The sequence below is a fragment of the Myxine glutinosa genome, chromosome 5 (genome assembly GCF_964187855.1).
Source record: "Myxine glutinosa chromosome 5, kmMyxGlut1.1, whole genome shotgun sequence".
NCBI lineage: Eukaryota > Metazoa > Chordata > Myxini > Myxiniformes > Myxinidae > Myxine > Myxine glutinosa.
In genome coordinates, this window is record NC_136265.1 from 95,582,902 (window position 1) to 95,605,987 (window position 23,086).

At 45.1% G+C, this 23,086-nt stretch overlaps 1 long non-coding RNA gene across 1 annotated transcript in view; it reads left to right on the plus strand.

The window, feature by feature from the left end:
* The first annotated feature begins 2,715 nt into the window (after positions 1-2,715).
* Positions 2,716-23,086, plus strand: part of LOC144891994 (uncharacterized) — a 42,682-nt gene continuing 22,311 nt past the window's right edge. Inside the window, exon 1 of the long non-coding RNA XR_013623315.1 lies at positions 2,716-2,805. This is a non-coding gene — a long non-coding RNA (uncharacterized LOC144891994). The remainder of the gene's footprint in view (positions 2,806-23,086) is intronic.

Consider the following 23,086-nt stretch of genomic DNA (forward strand, 5'->3'; position numbering starts at 1 on the left):
TTGGGGGGGAGGGGCAAGGGGGAAGATTTGAAACAGATGGGTGATGGGGAAGATTTGGAGGGAAGGGGTGAGATTGGATTTTGAAAAGGGTACGATTAATGGGAAACGAACATTTATTGCAAAATGAGTTTCTTGAGACATTCGAGTCAAAAATACATTTGAGGATGCTGAAGGATGGGTGGAGTTCTGGAGAGTTCAGGGAATGAATGAAAGATGCACTGTAAGAGATGGAATTTTTTTTTGGAATGAATAGATTTGGTGAGCAAGTCGAAAGCATTCTTTTATAGAAGAAGATGAAAAAGGTGTTAGAATATGACAACATAAAGTTCTTCAGGGGACAGATGAAACATTTTTTATCAACGTGATCACGTGATGACGAACAACGTGGTCGAAGAACGAACGAACAAATAAGAACGAACAAACGGATAAGAACAGAGAAGGAAAATATTTTTTTGGGTTTTTTTTTTGAGATTTTAAAACAAGGAAGTATGGGGTGAAAAGACCGTGAAAAACAGAGACCGAAAGTAATTGCAGCGCGATCGAAGAACCGCTGAGACCAAAACAAAAACCTCAAGCCAAGGGTTGACACGGTAGCCTACTAGTACTACACTAGGCCTCAGAATACACGATACGAAAAAACCGACGATTCTGTACACAGGTATGAAAAACCAACACCGAGAAACCTATTAAAGTCACCCCAATAGGTACATACACCGAAAGAAAGATACAGATTCGACAAAAACACAATTGTGAAAAATTACTTAACTTCGAAAGCGTGCGCACGGGGACAGCTTTGAAGAGACGTGACGACCAATCTTGTGCATGCGCAGATCTTCAATCTCACCTCGATTATCGAAGAGATTTTCCCGAAGAAATTGTCGAGGAAGAGAAGAGAAGAGATTTATCGAAGCTTTCAGAATCATTGGAATCTCCCGTGATGAAGCTGATTGTGAGGGCCTTTCACTCATTCACTCACCGTAGGCAGGTTGGTGGTCTTCCTGTCTTTTCCCAACTCCTCTCCGGCTTAGCCCCCTCGACGCCCCAGCTCTGTCTATGCTCTGTCCCCCAAATACCCCTGCAAGTCACACAATATCTGCCAGCAACCCTCTTCTGGTGAAACTGCCAAAATCAAGACTCTCTGCTCACCTTAACTCTTTCATTCCTCTTTTCTCCCGCCTCTGGAACAAACTCCATCACTCTCTTCAATCCCACTCCTCCCTCCAGGTCTTTAAAACAGCTGTTCACCACCATCTCTTATCTCCCCCCATCCAAAACCTTGATCTTTTCTACCCCCGTTAATTCACCCCAGATCCACTTTTTTGAAATACCGATTTATTTCCAGGAAGTCCTAGCAGTGTCCATGTGTTTTATACTTCTCCCACCCCTTACCCCCCCTTCCCACACCTCCTTCCCCAAGCCCTCTCCCTCCCACAGATCTCTCGACATTCCTGCTCTCAAATGTTGTACTTGTGTGCTTCCCCCTCTCTCCCCATCTTGTCTCCCTCTCCATTTATTATATATTTTGTGTCCGTTTTTTTTTTTTTTGTGATTAATATTAGGTCTTACATGAGCCTTGATCTTTTGTACAGAAAAAAAAAAAGAACTTATAGAATGGGTTGTGATGTCCGGATGTCTGTCCGTCCGTTTACTTTTTTGCTACTGCTCCCTTATCACCCGGCTGATTGTTCTGAAACTTGACAGGTGTATACAAGATAGTCATCCGCATAATCCCTTGGGCTTCGATTTTTCGATTTCGGATTATAGGGGCCACGATTCTTGGGGAGGGGAGGGTAAGCCTCGTGTCCCTACTCGCCCCTTATTTACGATTGCTCTGAAATGCAATACAGACCTTCTACTTGATGGTCTGCAGGATTGCTTAGTCTTGTATTTTTTTTTTAAAAATTTCGAATTCGGATCATGGGGGCTCCCAGTGGGGGTTACCCCCTGCAACCTAGGATCCCAACTCGTCCATTATTGACCAACCAATTTCTCTGAAACCCGATACGGCCCTTCTACTCAATGGTTCACAGGAACGCTCGGTCTTACATTTTCTGATATTGTATTTTTCGATTTTGGATCAGGGTGCCCTCAGAGGGTCCCTTCAAAGCAGGAGTGGTCTGAACTACAACCTCAAGAGATAACTGTCAGCCCACTCAGGGCTATTTATTAGAGTACTCGTAAAACGCCCATCAAATATGAAGGGTTGGAACCGTTTATTTGACGATACAGCCTCGTGAGCATGCCAAAATCTGAAGTCTCGGCCTTGTGTCAGGTGTGCTTATATCTTCTTTATTTATTCGACATCATACGGATGTAAATGAACACTCGTTTTACTCTGTGTGTGTGTTGCACATCACGTACAGGGAATTTTACCTCCCTGCGCCTTGTAGTTATTTGTATTTAAATAAAAAAGACCTGTAAACCGTCATTGAGGCTCGGTTTTCAAGCCATCTACAATTCAAATAGAGGACAAAATTATTATTTTATGGAAAATGTTTTTCGAGTTTGTTTTATCCTCAAAATAGACAGCAGTGAACACACATTTGTGTCAAAAGATTGCCCTTTAACACCTACCCCTATGAAGGAGGACATCTGTATAAACACACAAACTGACATTGTGCTTTATATGGTAGATGGAACCAGCTATGCATGTGACACAAGATGCCTGCATTTAATAAAAGTTACTATTTGCAGATTTATTTGTGAAAGTGGAAGTGAAAACTGAGCACGACATTGATGTCCCCTTGGATCGACCCGAATCAAATGATGCTGAAGCTTCTTTCTTCAAGAACCATCCTCATGAAGGTTTCTGTCAGTGTTTATACATTTTGATTTGATCAGTTTGATGATGAACTTTGGTGTTAAGAAAAGAAAAAAAACCGACATTATGATTTCATTGCTTTAAGAAATAACCACGATGGTAAATCAATTTCTCAAACATCCATTAGCCCCTTCATCATTTGTTCAAATATTTTATACAATATCCCTTGTATCCAATTCTCTTCGATTTGTATTATCGTCGAACCTGGTTGAGCTTTAATTGCACAGTTTTTATTGATTTATTTTACATGTTTATGCATAATCTTGGCTTGTGGAAAAATAAGGTGATAGAGAGAAAACTACAGTGGAACTCTTCGACGTCATGTCGTCGACCGATACACCTCCACCCACATTATTACATCATTGCATGTACTTGTACCAAGTTTGATTTAAATCCCTTCAGCTATTTTCAAGGACCACATTTTTACCTGATATGACCTCTGACCTTTGATGCATTCATCTTATCAGTTTGTCTTTGCCTCATAATATATACTTATTCCAGGGTTGGTTAAAATTCCATCATTGGTTCACAAATTAGCGCAGTAATGCAGTAATACAAGAGGCAGATTCAAGCGATCTGAGAGAGGGTTCCTGGGGTCGGAGGAGACTTAGACGAGGCACGTCTCTCTCCCTCTCCCTCTCCCTTTCTTTCTCCCTCTGTCACTCTCCCTCTCTCGCGCCCCAAAATGAGTGCCCTGCTTTCGGATCGATTTGCCTCCAGGACTGCCGGACAAATTCTACCTTTGGGTTTGCCCGACCAACTATCTTCATTGTCTTGTCAAACCCTATGTCTGTCTCCCGTTGCGTGCATGAAGGCCTTTCCAAGCTCATTCAATAGGATCTTCTGTTTGTTCACTTGGTTTATTTGAGGGCGCGTATTGGTGTCAGTCGGTGTAATGGGTGATTTCATTTGTGGTTGCATCATTTTTTTATGCCTCTGGCCCGAAGGTGGTCAGCAACCATATGTCCGATTGAGACGAAACTTTCAGGGTCGAAGTGACACCCATGCAGAATGTTTTTTTTTTTTTGTTTGTTTTTTGTTTTTTTTTTGTATTCAAGATCGAGGCTCGTGAAAGAGCTAACATTAATCACACAAAAAGACAAACCGACAGACAAAACACAAAAAACAAGGGGAGCGGCAGACAAGATGGGGAGAGGGGGAAGGACACAAACACAACATTTGAGAGCAGGGACATCGGGAGGACTTTGCGGGAGGTGGGAGAGGAATAAAACATATGAACACTGCAAGGACTCTGGGGTGAATTACCGGGGGTAGAAAAGATCAAGGTTTTCGATGGGGGAAGATAAGAGATGGTGGTGAACAGCTGTTTTAAAGACCTGGAGGTAGGAGTGGGATTGAAGGGAGTGGGGGAGTTTGTTCCAGAGGCAGGAGAAAAGGGGAATGAAAGAGTGAAGGTGAGCAGAGAGCCTAGACTTTGGCAGTTTAACCATAAGAGGGTTGCAGGCAGATCTTGTGCGACCTGAAGGAATATTGGGGGGACAGAGCACAGAGAGAGCTGGGGGAGCAAGGCCGGAGAGGAGGCGGTAGAAGACAAAGACCACCAACCTGCCTGCGGTGAGTGAGTGAGTGAAAGGCCCTCGGAGTTGACTACATCGCAGGAGATTCCAATGATTCTGAAAGCTTTGGCCTCAACAGCGTGAAGCCGAGCAAGGTGTGAGGCAGGAGCACCAGCCCAGAGGGGGGAACAGTATTCCATTGAGCTGCGGATGAAAGCCTTGTATGTGGTGAGGAGCTCAGGTGTGCCAAGGAAGGACTTCGCACGACGGAGGATGCCCAGTCGGCGACTGGCTTTGGAGGCCAGCTTGGAAATGTGGTTTTCCCAAGAAAGATCATGGCAGATAGTGAGACCCAAAAGCTTGAGCGACAGAACTTCTTGGAGAGGATTGTTGAGAAAGTAGATGGGAGGGTTGTCCAGTCGGTCCTTTCGGAGAGACATTGTAAGAGTGTGAGATTTGTCAGGATTGAAAGACATGTTCCACTTGTTTGACCAGTCTGTGATTTTGTCCAGGTCTGCAGAGAGTGAGGAGGCTGCAGACTGCCGATCTGAGGGATGAGGAATGGAGCGGCAGATAGTGGAGTCATCAGCAAAGAGATAGAGAGGATTTTCCAGAGAGTCGGAGAGGTCATTGATGAAGACCAGAAATAGCACAGGGCCCAGAACACTACCTTGGGGAACTCCAGCCAGAACAGGAAGGGAAGATGAGAGAAATCCATTCAGGGCCACACGTTGCCTACGACCAGAGAGGAAATCCACAAGCCATGAGTGGAGATTACCCTGAATACCATAGGAGGTGAGTTTGGTGAGCAGAGCTGGGTGCCAGACCGTATCGAAGGCATGTGATATGTCAAGTGAGACAGCTCTGATTTCCTGTTTGGCATTGAGGACCTCCATCCATTGTTGACAGCAGAAGCAACATGTCCAGAGTAGAATGACCTGGTCTGAATCCAAATTGATGATCAGAGATCAAGCCATTGGAGAAGAGGAAGGATTAGATATCTGAAGCAATGATGCATTCCATGACTTTGCTGATAATTGGGAGCAGGCTGATTGGTCTGTAGTTGCAAGGATCTGTTTTTGCACCTTTTTTGTGTAAGGCGGTAATGTTTGCTGATTTCCAAGATGCTGGCAGATGACCTTGAGCAAAAGAGAGGGTGAAAAGAACAGAGAGAGGGTGAGATAGAGCGGCAGAGCAGGATTTTAGGACCCGAGGGCTGATGCCATCTGGTCCAGTTGCAGAATCAGAGTCGAGGTTTGATAAAAACTTCTGCACCTTGTCAGGAGAGAAGGACACAGAGTCCAGGAGCAGTTGGGTTCGACTGGGAAAGGTGGGAACAGAGAGAGATGGGTTTGGGACACAAGATTTTGAGGCAAACACAGAGTTGAGGCATTCGGCTTTGTCACGTGTGGTGTCAACTGTGTAGCCATTTGAGGTAAGGGAGGGGATGGAGGTGGAACAAACACCAGAAACGGATTTGACCAGACGCCACCAGGATTTGGAGGAAGGAGACAGGTTTGAGAGTTCAATCTTGAGTGTGGAGAGATAGTGCTTCCTGGCACTCCTGAGGGTAGAAACACACTTGTTTCGAGCTTGGTGGAAGGAACTGAGATTGCCTTCAGTTGGATTTGCCTTCCAAGATGCAAAGGCAAGTTGTTTCAGGGCAACTGCCTCACCACAAGATTCAGTGTACCATGGACGGGAGGAAGGGTAAGACAACTGAAGACGAGATGGGATAAATCTGTGCATGAGAGAGAGCAGTTTGCTTTGGAAGAATTCCCAGGAAGAATTGATGTCAGAGGCATTAGAGATGGGAGACCAGTCCAGTTGATTGATGGCTGCTTGCAGACCGTGCCAGTCGGCCTGAGTGAAATGCCTGACTCGTCGGCGCTGAGGAGGCTCTCTGAGAATGGCCAGTGAGATGTCCACTTTGACAAGCACATGATCAGAAGAACCAATTGGAGCAGAAGAAGAGCAGCAGACATTTGCAGGGAAGTTAGTCATAACCAAGTCCAGAAGAGAAGATACTCCATTGACTGAGATCCGGGTCGGGAAATTGACAGATTGTGTCAGTCCCAATGAGTCGCAGAAGTCCTTTGCTGAGGTGCCATGGCTGGTGAGAGATGAACCCACACCCAGCCAGCTGGCATGATGACAGTTGAAGTCACCACATATGAGGAAGAGAGAGTTTGGATAAGTTGATAGAAGTTGGTCCATGTTGTCCGACAGAGAAATGTAAATGGAGTCATCACTGTTTGGAGGACGGTACAGAACACATATGAACAAAAGGTGGGAGCGGAGAGGAAGCCGTAGCCAGAGGTACTCCTGTGGGTGGGGTGGAGAGAGGGCAGTGCAGGGAGAGTGAGGAAGAGAGTTTTTGATAAAGATAGCCACCCCACCACCAGGACGAGGATCAGGTCTATCGTACCGGAGGAGGGAGTAACCAGGAAGAGATATTAAGGAATCAGAGACATCTTGAAGGAGGAAAGTTTCTGTTGAGCAGATCAAGTCTGGATTTTTAGAAGCAACCTGAATGGAGAGATCAATCCGGTTTGAGCGAAGGCCCCAGATGTTTGAGGTCCATACCGTTAGTGAGGAGAGAGGGGGAGCATCGGGTGGAGGGGAGGGGAGGGGTAGGGTCAGATGAAGGGTGAGAGGGGGATGTAGGAAGAGCAGTTGATAGTGTGTCAGAGATTACAGAAGAGTTACAAGAAAGGGAAGGATGAGGAGGACGAAAGGTTTGATGGTGATGGAATGAGGCACAGTGAGAGTTTGTTTGAGGGGGGGCAGAGGAAAGTAGAAGGTTGGGGGAGGTGGAGGTATGACATAGGAGGGAGAGGAAGTGGGGAGGAGGCAGCTTTGAGAAGGAGGTGGGAGGAGGGAGAATTTGGGCGGAATGGTTGGGGGGGAGATTTGAAGGGGAGGGGCAAGGGGGGAGTTTAGAAAGTGGATGATTAAGGAAAGATGAACATATATAACAAATTGGGTTTGTTGTGATTTTCAAGTTAGCGATTTAACAAATTGGGTTTGTTGTGATTTTCAAGTTAGCGATTCGTTTCAGAACGATGGAGGAGGGATGGAATGAATGAGAATTTAGATTATGGAGTGATTTGGAATTGTAAGAGATTGAATATTTTTTTGAAATGGAATGAGTTGAAGAGGAAATTGAAAGGAGCCTTTTAAATAAGAAGAAAAACAGCGTGTTGTAATAAACCACTGAATAAAACACTGAAGGGGATAGTTGAAACATATTTAAACAGAACTGTGAAGAACAATCTTATATTCACAAAAATACCAATGGGGAGAGGAAGCATAGAGCGACGACCACGAGTCACTTGAACAGGGCAAAAGGTGGAAGGCAAGGGGAAAATGGGGGCGGGGCGAGACAGCGCACGTGGGCAGAGGCAAAAGCACACGAGGAGAAAGGGAAATAAAAGTTTTTTTTTTTTTTGTTTTTTTTTGGATTGAAGGAAGCCATATTGGATTGAAGGAAAATATTAAGTAATTATATCCCTGAAACCGCTCACCCTATGGATGCGAAATTTTACCAATGTCATCTAACACCACTGTTGCATATAGTTCGAAAATGATCTTGTTGTAGGTCACGTGGTTTGGCAGCCATCTTGGATAGAAAAACTAACCTTATCCGATCAACATGAAACTTCACAAACGTGATCCCCTACCCATACATATGCAGAGTGTACATTTATTTCAGGTCATGTGGTATGGCAGCCATATTAGCTTGAAAGCTGATATTTAAAAAAAATCCCTTCTCTGAAACCGCTTCAGTGATCGATGTGAAACCTGCCATGGCTGGTGAAAATGTGATGCCTGAAAACATCTGAAGGGATTTAAATCAAACTTGTTATTTTTAGGACAGTGAACGATGGCATCTACCCGTTGTGGGACTATGCGGAGGCATTGCTCTAGTTTTTGTTGCAATATATTGTTTCATTCCTCTTTCCTATCCCCTAGCCATTTGCTCTTATTAAGTACAGGCAAATACCACCTGTCGCTTCACTGATAGGTATGCTAAGAGTTGACGGGAGAGAGAATGAGGTGTGAGAGAGAGAGAGAGAGAGAGAGAGAGAGAGAGAGAGAGAGAGAGAGAGAATGAGGTGAGAGAGAGAGAGAGAGAGAGAGAGAGAGAGAGAGATAGAGGGGGAGAGAGGGGGGGGAGAGAGGGGGGGAGAGAGGGGGGGAGAGAGGGGGGGAGAGAGGGGGGGAGAGAGGGGGGAAGGAGAGGGGAGAATAAGCCAAATAATTATTCTACGGTGTTTCCTGATCAGGGTAGATAGTAGGTGAGTTAGTGCTAGCATTGTGACCAAATTATTTTATTTCTCACGAACCTCAACATATAAATCGTGCAATGTTGTGCTCTTACAGAAACAGTCTTGCTACAAACCAAGTAATGATCAATCAATTTGGTGTAGTTTTTAATAAAGGTACTGTAATTATTTCTTTATGAATAAGGTTGATATAGTTTGATATATTGTGCCTTGAAATATCGTGTTGGGATTATGTATTTCCACTGTTGAATTCATCAATACTAGGGCATGCCCGTACTATATCTATATCTAAATTATATCCCCCCCTCTATTTACATGAAATGGTTTGGTCCAAAGCGAACGGCTTGCGAGTGGTGACAATCCCCCCCCTCTATTTACATGCAATGGTTTGGTCCAAAGCGAACGGCTTCCGGAGTTTGGTAAAGAAATCGCCATCGCGTGCACAAACGCGCAGGAAAGCGGAATGAATCGCAAATTCGTTTTTATTAGTTGTAAAACATAGTTTAACGCCAACATAGTTTGCAAACGTGAAATAAATGAATACGCTCTCAAATGTGCCATCCGAGGCAGAGTGTGCCCGCCACGTTCGGCACACGCGATCGTTCGCTGCTCTCTGATTGGTTGAATCGTTTTTTGGACATAGCTCGGTAAGTAATTGTCCGATTAATATGAAACCTTGAAAAGGCACATCCTCGGGTCCCCAGCAATATACCTGGCAAGTTAAAAGTATATCGGACCCGTGGTTGTCGAGAAACAGCGGTCACAGACAAACGTACAGACAGACAGACAGAGATTACTGGAATTATAGATAGATGATATTGCAGATATGACGAATTATGATTAAGAAAACGTGTATATTTATGTATATTGTTGTGGACATGAGAATGGTGTTTTTTAAATTGTTTTTTATTGTATCGTACATTGTAAAATATCGCCCTCCTTCCTCCAGTTGTGTATAAAGGTCAAAAGGGCGTCCCGTAATTAGGTCATCAACAATCACGTTAGCCAATCATAGATTTCCTCCTTGTTGGTAGTTTATTTCCTTATTCTGTGTTTTAGGCTAAGGCTTTGCCTTCCATTAATTAATACTCCATTGCACCGAATCAATTAAGAATAGCTCCCCTTCAATAATTCCTTTTCCCAGCCAAACTCTCCATCTCTGGGTAAAGCAGTTCACAAGCGTGGGGTGCGCGCCCTCTCATTTCGCTGCTATAGTGAATATGTGCTCCGTGCTCTGTTTGAACAGGAGGGGCGGGGTCGCCAGGGAGAGGCAAGCCCAGGGCGCGCCACGAAGGGCGGGGCTGTTCAGCCCCATGCCCAAATAAGGAAACAAGCCTGTGGCTCGCCACGAGGGGCGTGCCGTCGGCGCCATGCCCAAATAAGGAGACAAGCCCGTGGGATTGCCATACAAGGTCACGAAACAGAGCACGAGGGGGGGGGGGGCAGTCCCGAAACTGAGGAGGGCGTGTCACACCTGCGCTGAAGGTAGGAGAGAAGGGTGCGACGATCGCAAAAAAGAAGATACACCAGAGATACGGCAGATGAGTCCAGGTGCGTCAGAGAGTTGGCAGTCCACCGGGAGAGAGTGGAGAGTTGCACCGGAGTTGCGTGAGAGATACGGAAAGCCTTTGGGTGGTTGTTGCGTGAGAGATACGAAAAGCCTTTGACAAAGAGCCGCTTCAACCAGCCCCGTTTCAACCAGCCGCGTGAAGCCCTGACGGGGCAGCGAGTGACCCTGCCCGTGTGCGGTGTAAAGCCGAATACAAGGAGCTGCCGGCTCCTCGCTTCCCGCCCGGAGTGGACCTGCTCGCTGTGCCCTGTGATCCCACCTGCTCATCCCTCCAAATGATTCCTGTCCTTCCATCCTTTTGTGTACGTGAGTTTGTTTTGTGTGTTCTGTCCTGGGTAACAAGTTAAGCCTGTTTAGTTAAGCTCGAGTTTCACTGTGTCCTTCTGGTCCGTCCCTCTTTCTACATTATTTTATTATCCTTCCTCCTCCTTGGTTTCTTTCAATTGTGTAAATAGTAAATAAATAATAGTAGTATTTCCAACCTTTTGCCTTCATCTTCCTCTTCTTCGCATCCGTGTCATCTTTGTCTTTTCCCCATTGAAAACCTGTGGCACGATTTGGCCCACGTTTAAGGAATCGGGTCTTAGTCATTGTTAATAGTTCGGGCCGCGGCCGCCATCCGCTCAGCAAATCAACACCTTATCCGCGGTCTGTAACAATATCAAATGAATTATTTTGAGGGACATTGATATCGAAGCTCTTAGACTGAGTGGCGCCAAAATGTCGGACTTTGAGGCCTTATCCGCCTGTCTCATCTGCATGAACAATGATCTGCATTCTTGAAACTGATTGCAATGTTTGTACATGTTCTGTGACTCCTCCGGAAGTCAAACTGCTTCACTCTGTTCTTTGTTTTCCAATCTGCATGCCTTTACTTCCATTGTATCAAGCAACTTGCTGCCCTCAGGTTCAGGCAGCAATGCGAATATCCCTTCTCCCTGTTTGAGAACTTGAAGGTATATAAGATTGTTCCTTGGGACTAATAGTCAGAGCGAGCTTTGATGTCGGGCAGGCATCATGTTTGTCTCTCCTATCATCCCTGTGCACATTATGATAGTTTTGTGCTGTAAATAGATGTTGTTAATAAAACAATTCAATGGGCCTTTGAGCCGGTGGTCTTTGTGGATAAAACCCCTGATTTCCCTCCACAGTGGAGCAGATCAGAAAATAATGAAAGCAGATCGCACAAAAAGGTGAAGCACAACATTTTTACAAACTTTTTCAGCAGGAGGACTGGATAACACTGATAACAAAAGCAGTGGGCTGTACCACAGGCATGTAGGGCTTGAATTTTGTACTGTTACGTTTGTGGGGGTAAACAATGAAATACCTTCGTTGAGATAGAATCGTGCAGATTAAAATGCTGCAATGGTCATGCAGAGTAATCTCGATGTAGCTAAGTAGGTCGTCTGTCTGGGTAAGAGTGTTTGCATGTCGTCATTAGGGGTGGGGCTTTGTGTTAAGTAAATCTAAGGCTTAAAGATTCATTCCCCAGTGTGTAATTTTCCCCTGTGATCTTCCCTCCGTCTTTATTACAATTAAAAATCCCGCCAAACAACCACTATAACAAATGACTCCATTCGCTCACAACGCCGCCAGGGCTAACCAACACCCAGCACATTTGCCGATCGTGCCAGTCAAGACCCTTCTCACGGCCTTCGACGTCATCTGAACATTCCTGAACAGAGATTGGACTCCGCCCCCCCGACGACTCATCACAAGGAGGCCAATCCCCGGCCTTTGTGACTGGTTAAGAAGCTTTGGGGTGATTGGACAGAGTGTGACGCCATCGTGGAACATTCGAGAGCTGAAGGCAAAAAGACACGTCTCGCCATCTTGTTCTCTCTCTCTCTCTCTCTCTCGTTCTAACTCTCGTCTCGAGTGGACAGTGTTGTCTCGGGTGCGCTGGTGAGGAGACATGTCGGGGCTTTGGGACTTTTACAATGTGGAAGGAGGAGGTGTTTGTTGACGGTGGTGCTCTGCAGAGAAGGAGGGGGTCGTGAGCGAAACAAAGAGGGTTCCTGCCTGCTTGCCTCACGCTGGCGGCTGGCTACGGGCATGGTTCTGCGCCATCTTGTATGCTTCCTGCGCGGTGGTTTGGAGGAGACAAGCACCAAGCCCCCTCGTTGAGACAGAGCGAAGTGCCGGCCGGCAGAAACGTCATTTATTTTTATTTAATCTTTCCCCTTGTTTGTGTACGAGTCTGAGTGGAGATGTCTCGATTTAGGAAATAGTTTTTTAGCTCACCGTTTCTTTCGTTTTTATTACTATTGCATTTATTTTAATAAAATCCTTTATTTTTGCCTTTCATCCTTGTATTGTGGATTTTGCTTGTCCCGTATTTGTGTTTGTGGGTCGAGTCATTAAACCCTGTGTCGGCCATCCGATCAGATAAGGCCTCGAACCTTCCTGCGCGCACCAGAAATAATCCTACCAGGTTCGAAATATGCCTTGGAGTTAAAGCTCGATTTGGGCATTTGTCCTCTTGGGGTCTTAACCCAAGGGATACGACAATACCTGGATTAATTGACCAGTTATTACAAAGGAGAATAGAGTGTATATTTGGTTGTGTTTTGCAAAGTCCATGCCACCTACGGATACATTTACCCATTAAATAATACTGTATGTAGTGGGATTGGAGCATGTGACTAAACTATGCACATAATACTGTTGCGGATCTTCTGAAGCCCGTCCCCGTTACAAAGGGGGGATTAAAAAACCCTTTTTCCCACTTGGTCTTCGGGTCCACGAGGCCGAATCGTCACTTCCGGAGCAAACGTGAAAAAGGGCATCGGGACAAATTCGCACGTACCTTTAACCCTCGCTGCCCCGAAAGCGGGGACCGAGCCTCGCGCAGGCCACGCTTAATCGATTATGCCCGAACGGTATGCGTATCACGTGACATGTGCCGTTACCTTTTTATGGAACCCGATTCGAGCGGTTCTATTCGTACCATGCAAAGCCAATGGATGGAAGGGCTGAAAACAGTCAAATCGGAGGAAGAACACAATTTATTTGCACTGTACAATGATTCCGAATGAAGGAAAGGGGACACAGGGCAGAAGCTTAATCAATTTTAACTTATATCCCAGACAAGGGCCCACTCATGCACACAGGGAGATGAAGGAAGAATGTTCGCGCGCCTTGCTGTTGGTCGCTCCCGGACAGCTCGCTCATGGTGTCGCCCTCTGGTGGTCACGGCACGTATCAGGAGAAGGCAGGCAGGAGGAAATCGCGCGTCTGTGGCCCGGCACGGGTCGTCCTCTCGAGCGCGCGATTAATACAACACAGAGCGCAGGGCACGGGGAAAGTACGTGTACAATCGGCAATTCCAATTCGCTCGTTCTGCAGCTCCACTCGCGTTCTCAAGCTCAACCCTCGCGAGATCTTGGAGACGGCGGCAGGGATTTTCGAAGCTCCACACGGTCTCCACGTTTTTCGAAGTTAAGTCTGTTCACAATTGTATTTTGTCGAAACTGTATTTATCTTTCGGTGTGTGAAGTTATTGTGTGCAACTTTGGTTGTTTCTCGGTGTTTATCTTTCATAAATTGATCGTCTGTTTGCCGTGTCGCGAGCAAGGCCTTGTACAGTGTGCACTGTACAACCTTGAGGCTTTGTTTTTCTCTCAGTGGTCCGTCGTTTGTGATCCAATAACTTTCGTTCTCTGTATTCCCAGGCTTTTCACCCATAGCCTACTTCCTTGTGTAAATCTCAACTCAAAAAAAAAAAAAAAAAAAAAAAAAACAATGTTTACACTTTCCCCTCAAGTTATGTATTCCGTCATATTTTATAACACCTTTTTCTTCTTCTTCTTTAAAAGGCTGCTTTCGACTTGCTCACCAAATCAATTCATCCCAAAAAAAATATCCATCTCCTATAGTGCCTTTTTTCTACATTCCCTAAACTCTCCTGCACTCCATCCTCCATCCAGCGTCCTTAAACGTATTTTTAACTCGAAGGTCACAAGAAACTCATTTTGCAATAAATGTTCGTTTCCCATAAATCGTACACTTTCAAAAATCCAATCTCACCCCTCCCCTCCAAATCTTCCCCATAACCCCTCCCCTCCAAATCTTCCCCATCACCCCTCCCCTCCAAATCTTCCCCATCACCCATCCCTTTCAAATCTCCCCCCTTGCCCCCTCCCTCCTAAACTACCCCCTCACCCCTCCCCGCCAAGACGCCCCCTCGCCCCTCCCCTCCTAGACTCCTGCCTCACCCCTCCCCTCCAAATCTCCCCCATATCCCATCCCTTTCAAATCCCTCCCCTTGTCCCTTCCCTCCCAAACTCCCCCCTCACCCCTCCCCTTCAAATCTCCCCACCCTCATTGCTTCTCAATTTCCCCTCTCTCACTCCCCCTCCTCAAAGCGTCCTCCCCGCTTCTTCCCCCTTCAAACTCTCACCTCCATCTCCCCCAACCTTCTGCCTCGCTCTTCCCCCTCCTCAAATAACACCTCATTGTGGCTCACCCAATCACCATCAAACCTTTTGTCCGCCCCATCCTTCCCTTTCTCCGAGCTATTCTGAAATCTCTGACACACCTTCAACAGCTCTCCCTACCTCTTCCACCTCTTCCACATCTTACCCTACCCCTCCTCCCCCCTGTTCTGTATCTGATGCTCCCCCTTCCTCTTCATTAACGGTATGGACCTCAAACATCCGGGGCCTTCGTTCAAACTTAACTGATCTCTCCATACAGGTTGCTTCTGTCAAACCAGACGTGATCTGCTTAACAGAAACTTTCCTCCTTTATGATGTCTCTGATTCCATAGTATCTCTCCCGGGCTACTCCCTCCTCCGGTATGATAGACCTGAGCCTCGTCCTGGAGGCGGGGTTGCTATCTTTATCAAAAACTCTCTTCCTCACTCGCCCTGCACTGCACTCTCTCCACCTCACCCCCAGGAATACCTCTGGCTACGGCTTCCCCTTCGCTCCCACCTCTTGTTCATATGTGTGTTGTACCGTCCACCAAACAGTGATGACTCCATCTACATCTCGCTGTCTGATGATATGGACCAACTTCTATCTACTCATCCCAACTCTCTCTTCCTCATATGTGGTGATTTCAACTGTCATCATGCCAGTTGGCTGGGTGTGGGTACCTCTCTCACCAGCCATGGCTCCTCAGCAAAGGACTTCTGCGACTCACTGGGACTGACACAATCTGTCAATTTCCCGACCCGGATCTCAGTCAACGGAACATCTTCTCTTCTGGACTTGGTTATGACTAACTTCCCTGAAAATGTCTGCTGCTCTTCTTCTGCTCCGATCGGATCATCTGATCATGTCCTTGTTAAAGTGGACATCTCTCTGACCATCCTCAGGGAGCCTGCTCAGCGTCGACGAGTCTGGCATTTCACTCAGGCCAACTGGCACGGTCTTCAAGCAGCCATCAATCATCTGGACTGGTCTCCCATCTCTACCACCTCTGACATCAACTCATCCTGGGAATTCTTCCAAAGTAAATTGCTCTCTCTCATGCACAGATTCATCCCATCTCGTCTTCAGTTGTCATACCCTTCCTCCCGTCCATGGTACACGGAATCTTGTGGTGAGGCTGTTGCCCAGAAACAACTTGCCTTCGTCTCCTGGAAAGCAAATCCAACGGAAGGAAATCTCATTTCCTTTCACAAAGCCCGAAACAAGTGTGTGTCCACCCTCAGGAGAGCCAGGAAACAATATCTCTCCGTTCTCAAGACCGAACTCTCTTATCTGTCTCCCTCTTCCAAATCTTGGTGGCGTCTGGTCAAATCCGTTTCTGGTGTTTGTTCCCCCTCCATCCCCTCCCTTACCTCAAACGGCTACACAGCTGACTCTGCACGTGAAAAAGCTGAATGCCTCAACTCTGTGTTTGCCTCTAAATCTTGTGTCCCAAACCCATCCCTCTCTGTACCCACGATACCCAGTCGTACCCTGCTGCTCCTGGACTCCGTGTCCTTTCCTCCTGACAAGGTGGAAAAGTTTCTGTCAACCCTCGACTCTGATTCTGCAACTGGACCCGACGGCATCAGCCCACGGGTCCTAAAATCCTGCTCTGCTGCTCTATCTCACCCTCTCTCTGTTCTCTTCACCCTCTCTTTTGCTCAAGGTCAACTGCCATCTGCTTGGAAATCAGCCAACATCACCGCTTTGCACAAAAAAGGTGCAAAAACAGATCCTAGCAACTACAGACCAATCAGCCTTCTCCCAATTATCAGCAAAGTCATGGAATCCATCATTGCTTCTGATATGAAATCTTTCCTCTTCTCCAATGGCTTGATCTCTGATCATCAATTTGGTTTCAGACCAGGTCACTCTACTCTGGACATGCTGCTTCTGCTGTCTCAACAATGGATGGAGGTCCTAAATGCCAAACAGGAAATTAGAGCTGTCTCCCTCGACATATCACGTGCCTTCGACACGGTCTGGCACCCCGCTCTGCTCACCAAACTCTCCTCCTTTGGTATCCATGGAAATCTCCACGCATGGCTGGCGGACTTCCTCTCTAGTCGTCGTCAACGTGTGGCCCTGAATGGGTTTCTCTCATCTCCTCTTCCTGTTCAGGCTGGAGTTCCCCAAGGCAGTGTTCTGGGCCCCGTGCTTTTTCTGGTCTTCATCAATGATCTCTCTGACTCTCTCGAAAATCCTCTCTATCTCTTTGCTGATGACTCCACTCTCTGCCGCTCCATTCCTCTTCCCTCAGATCGGCAGTCTGCTGCCTCCTCACTCTCTGAAGACCTGGACAAAATCACAGACTGGTCAAACAAGTGGAACATGTCTTTCAATCCTGACAAATCTCACACTCTTACTATGTCTCTCCGAAAAGATCGACTGGACAACCCTCCCATCTACTTTCTCAACAATCCTCTCCAAGAAGTTCTGTCGCTCAAGATTTTGGGTCTCACTATCTGCCATGATCTTTCTTGGGAAAACCACATTTCCAAGCTGGCCTCCAAAGCCAGTCGCCGACTGGGCATCCTCCGTCGTGCGAAGTCCTTCCTCGGCACACCTGAGCTCCTCACCACATACAAGGCTTTCATCCGCAGCTCAATGGAATACTGTTCTCCCCTATGGGCCGGTGCTCCTGCCTCACACCTAGCTCGGCTTCATGCTGTTGAAACCAAAGCTTTCAGAATTATTGGAATCTCCCGCGATGAAGCTATCTCTGAGGGCCTTTCACTCACTCACCGCAGGCAGGTAGGTGGTCTTTCTGTCTTCTACCGACTCCTCTCCAGCCTTGCACCCCCAGCTCTCTCTGTGCTCTGTCCCCCAAATATTCCTACAGGTCGCACAAGATCTGCCAGCAACCCTCTGATGGTTAAACTGCCGAAATCTCGGCTCTCCGCTCACCTTCACTCTTTCATTCCTCTTTTCTCCCGCCTCTGGAACAAACTCCCTCACTCCCTTCAATCCCACTCCTCCCTCCAGGTCTTTAAAACAGCTGTTCACCACCATCTCTTATCTTCCCCCATCCAAAACCTTGATCTTTTCTACCCCCGCTAATTCACGCCAGATCCACCTTGTTTGAAATTCCAACTTCTTTCCTGGAAGTCCTGGCAGTGTCCATATGTTTTATACCTCTCCCACTGCCCACTTCCCACGCCCCCCCCCCCCCCCCAAAGCCCTCGCCCTCTCTCAGATCTCTCGATGTCTCCATGTCTCTCGGTCCCTGCTCTCAAATGTTGTGTTTGTGTCCTTCCCCAGTAGTGTAATAATGTTGCTTCTGGGACACCTCCGTTTAACATGGGAAATCCCTATCTAATGTCATTTACCCCCTTGTCTTTTTCAAAAATCATAAACACCTCTATTTCTCCCACCCTCATCTTTATGAACCTTTTGTCTGTAGTACCTATCCTTAATGTTGTTCATTAGACCACGCATAAACAAATATTTGTTTTCTCTTATAGACCTATCATCCTTCTTCTACATATCATCTGGCAGATTAATCTTTGACCCACTCAAACATTGACCCATTCACTTCCATATTAATTCTTTCCCTCCCTCATTGACCCTAAACACCTATATTTCTCTCACCCTGTTCTTTACGAACCTTCTAACCTTTTGACATGTTATCCTTATTCATTAGACCACTTAAACACCTGTGATCCTTCTGACCTCATGGACCTTTTAACCTTTTACTCTTAATATCATCTGGTGAATATAACCCACTCAAACAACGACCCTACAAATATTTGTTTATGCGTGGGAAATAATTTAATTCTCCTACAACTCTCTTCACCATCTAATATATTAACAATAAATATGTTTGAGTTTGGTTCTTTATTAAGATATTTTAACTGAGCTAAGATAAAATGGTAAACCTCCCTCAATGTTCTTATTTGAGCGCCTCCAGTGCCACACACTTTTTGGTAGGCTCTGCCCACCTTTTGTTAAGCTCCGTCCACTTTTTGGAAAAACCCCGCCCACTTTTTGGTAAGCCACGCCCACCTTTTACTAAGCCCCGCCCACTTTTTGTTAAGCCACGCCCACTTTTTGCTATGCCCCCGCCCACTTTTGCTAAGCTCCGCCCACTTTTGCTAAGTCCCACCCACTTTATAAACTCTTCAGCATTGTATCATTTCCAGGTAATACATAACATCATTTTCAGGGAATTTCCATCACATCATTTCCAGTTAAGACACGCCCAGGGAATTTCCACAGGAAATGACACACACCCAGCCCTTCTTATAAAAGGCACCGACCACACAGGCTTTTTCAAACACGCTTTCTGCTTCACTTGAGAATGGACTCCTATGCCGAAATGGAATGGGATAACTTTGCTATTCCTTGGAGTCCTACTACCTGTGTAGCGCTCAACCTTCAGATTGATGAACTGGACTCGAACCTCTTGTCGATGGAGGAAATTGTATCTGAGCTACGAAATGAAAATTCTACTTTTAACACAACTTGGGATAAAGTTATTTTTTTGTTTGAAGATCTTTTGAACAACCAAGACCCACAGAACGAGTTCTACCTTGATGACCCAGCCAAAGAGTTATACCTTGGAGATCCACAAAATCCTGAAAAAGAGTTCTACCATGATGATACTTATTGTGAGTTATCAAAACAAAACCCACTGAACGAGTTCTACCTTGATGACCCAGCCAAAGAGTTATACCTTGGAGACTCACTAAATTTGGGAAAAACAAATTATGAGGTTTGCCTAGATGGTTCTAACTGTGGAGCCTACCTTGGAGACTCACTAAATTTGGGAAAAACAAATTATGAGGTTTGCCTAGATGGTTCTAACTGTGGAGCCTACCTTGGAGACTCACTAAATTTGGGAAAAACAAATTATGAGGTCTGCCTAGATGGTTCTAACTGTGGAGCCTACCTTGGAGACTCACTAAATTTGGGAAAAACTAATTATGAGGTCTGCCTAGATGGTTCTAACTGTGGAGCCTACCTTGGAGACTCACTAAATTTGGGAAAAACTAATTATGAGGTCTGCCTAGATGGTTCTAACTGTGGAGCCTACCTTGGAGACTCACTAAATTTGGGAAAAACAAATTATGAGGTTTGCCTAGATGGTTCTAACTGTGGAGCCTACCTTGGAGACTCACTAAATTTGGGAAAAACAAATTATGAGGTCTGCCTAGATGGTTCTAACTGTGGAGCCTACCTTGGAGACTCACTAAATTTGGGAAAAACTAATTATGAGGTCTGCCTAGATGGTTCTAACTGTGGAGCCTACCTTGGAGACTCACTAAATTTGGGAAAAACAAATTATGAGGTTTGCCTAGATGGTTCTAACTGTGGAGCCTACCTTGGAGACTCACTAAATTTGGGAAAAACAAATTATGAGGTCTGCCTAGATGGTTCTAACTGTGGAGCCTACCTTGGAGACTCACTAAATTTGGGAAAAACAAATTATGAGGTCTGCCTAGATGGTTCTAACTGTGGAGCCTACCTTGGAGACTCACTAAATTTGGGAAAAACAAATTATGAGGTTTGCCTAGATGGTTCTAACTGTGGAGCCTACCTTGGAGACTCACTAAATTTGGGAAAAACTAATTATGAGGTCTGCCTAGATGGTTCTAACTGTGGAGCCTACCTTGGAGACTCACTAAATTTGGGAAAAACAAATTATGAGGTCTGCCTAGATGGTTCTAACTGTGGAGCCTACCTTGGAGACTCACTAAATTTGGGAAAAACAAATTATGAGGTTTGCCTAGATGGTTCTAACTGTGGAGCCTACCTTGGAGACTCACTAAATTTGGGAAAAACAAATTATGAGGTCTGCCTAGATGGTTCTAACTGTGGAGCCTACCTTGGAGACTCACTAAATTTGGGAAAAACAAATTATGAGGTCTGCCTAGATGGTTCTAACTGTGGAGCCTACCTTGGAGACTCACTAAATTTGGGAAAAACAAATTATGAGGTTTGCCTAGATGGTTCTAACTGTGGAGCCTACCTTGGAGACTCACTAAATTTGGGAAAAACTAATTATGAGGTCTGCCTAGATGGTTCTAACTGTGGAGCCTACCTTGGAGACTCACTAAATTTGGGAAAAACAAATTATGAGGTCTGCCTAGATGGTTCTAACTGTGGAGCCTACCTTGGAGACTCACTAAATTTGGGAAAAACAAATTATGAGGTCTGCCTAGATGGTTCTAACTGTGGAGCCTACCTTGGAGACTCACTAAATTTCATAAAATTAGGAAAAGAGTTTTACCTTGGAGACTTTGAAAACTGGTTTCGTTTTGGAGACTCTGAATGGGGGTTTTGTTTTGATAACTCGGAATGTGATACCTATCTTGGAGACTCAACAGGATTGTGGTTATACCTTGGGAACTTGGAAAGTTGGTTTTATTTTGGAGACTCTACCTGTGGGGTACATCTTGGAGACTCTTTGCATTCTAAAGCAATGAACAATGTTCTTTGTTTAATGACGCTTGATTTAAGCAATATCAAGAAAGTTCGAGGAAGAAAATGCTGGAAAATTCTTTCTTCCCATTTCTACTTCTTCAAACTTGAAAGCCTTGAAAGACAGAATTGGAGGAAGAGGAAAAAAAATAAAAATGAAATACGTATTTAAAAAAAGAAGAAAAAAAAAGAAATACGTATTTTTAAAAAAGAAGAAAAAAAAGATTATGTTAGGGTAAGGGTGGGATTTTGAATGTGAGGGTTAGGGATTAGGTTGGGTTAGGGATGGAGTTGGGTTAGGGATGGGGTTGGGTTAGGGTTGGGATTTTGAATGTGAGGGTTAGGGTTGGGATTGGGTTAGGGATGGGGTTGGGTTAGGGTTGGGATTTTGAATGTGAGGGTTAGGGTTGGGGTTGGGTTAGGGTTGGGTTAGGGATGGGGTTGGGTTAGGGATGGGGTTGGGTTAGGGATGGGGTTGGGTTAGGGATGGGGTTGGGTTAGGGATGGGGTTGGGTTAGGGATAGGGTTGGGTTGGGGATGGGGTTGGGTTGGGGATGGGGTTGGGTTAGGGATGGGGTTGGGTTAGGGATGGGGTTGGGTTGGGGATGGGGTTGGGTTAGGGATGGGGTTGGGTTAGGGATGGGTTGGGTTAGGGATGGGTTTGGGTTGGGGATGGGGTTGGGTTAGGGATGGGGTTGGGTTAGGGTTTGTATATTATTATGACTCACTCACACATACACACACACAAAAGTTAAGCCCCAACTGAAAAGTTGAGGGATTCTGTGTTTGGGGTTCACAGATTTAAAAACGTATCCCCATTATACACATACAAAAGTTAAGCCCCAACTGAAAAGTTGAGGGATTCTGTGTTTGGGGTTCACAGGTTTAAAAACGTATCCCCATTATACACACACAAAAGTTAAGCCCCAACTGAAAAGTTGAGGGATTCTGTGTTTGGGGTTCACAGATTTAAAAACGTATCCCCATTATACACACACAAAAGTTAAGCCCCAACTGAAAAGTTGAGGGATTCTGTGTTTGGGGTTCACAGATTTAAAAACGTATCCCCATTGTACACACAAACAAAAGTTAAGCCCCAACTGAAAAGTTGAGGGATTCTGTGTTTGTGGTTCACAGATTTAAAAACGTATCCCCATTACATTTTATTTATTTATTTATTATTTTCAAGGGTATTATCTGCTTACTTGTGTTTTTTGTAATTCTTGCGAGTAAAATGAACCCAAGATTTCTTCTCCATTTAAATCATATAATTTGTAGGTCCAAGGAGCTGTATCCATTACATCAATGATTTTAAATAATTCACGAGTCCATTTTTGTGTATAACCTTTCTCAAAATGACTTTTCCATTTGTATATCCTTACAATATCACCAACTTTAAACTTGGGCTTTCTCAAATTAATCTCCTTTTCATATTCTAATTTTGTAAATGTTTCCGATGGTTTTGATTTTGTTGATGAATGAACTGTATTATTGTAATTATCGACAATATCCTGAATTAAATACACCCATTTTTGAGAACCGAGTTCTGTGAATTTTTTATATAATTTCTCTTTCAAAGTACGATTAAAACGCTCAATAACAACTGCCTTTCCTTCATTAAAGGTGCTGTATAATTTAATACCCTTCCCCTTAAGAAATTTCATGAATATTTTGTTATAGAACTCTGTTCCCTCATCAGTCCATAACTTCTTTGGTTTCCTTTTATCCCGATCAAATATTAGCTTAAAGGCTAACATTAAAGTATCACCCCTTTTATTTTTTAAAGGGACAACCCAGGCAAATCTACTCCTCAAATCAATAACGGTTAAAGCATACCTGTATCCCCTGTCATTATTCAATTCAATTAAATCAGCGGACCATATGTGGTCGGTGTATTTAGAATAAACCTTCCTTCTTTTAAACTTTGTGATTATAGGTTTGTGTAATTCTTCAGCCAAAAGCTCCTCAGTCTTGATGACATCATTAGAGCCTAATAGTTTTTTGAGGAATAACCAAGACCAAGTTTCAATTTAGCATTTAT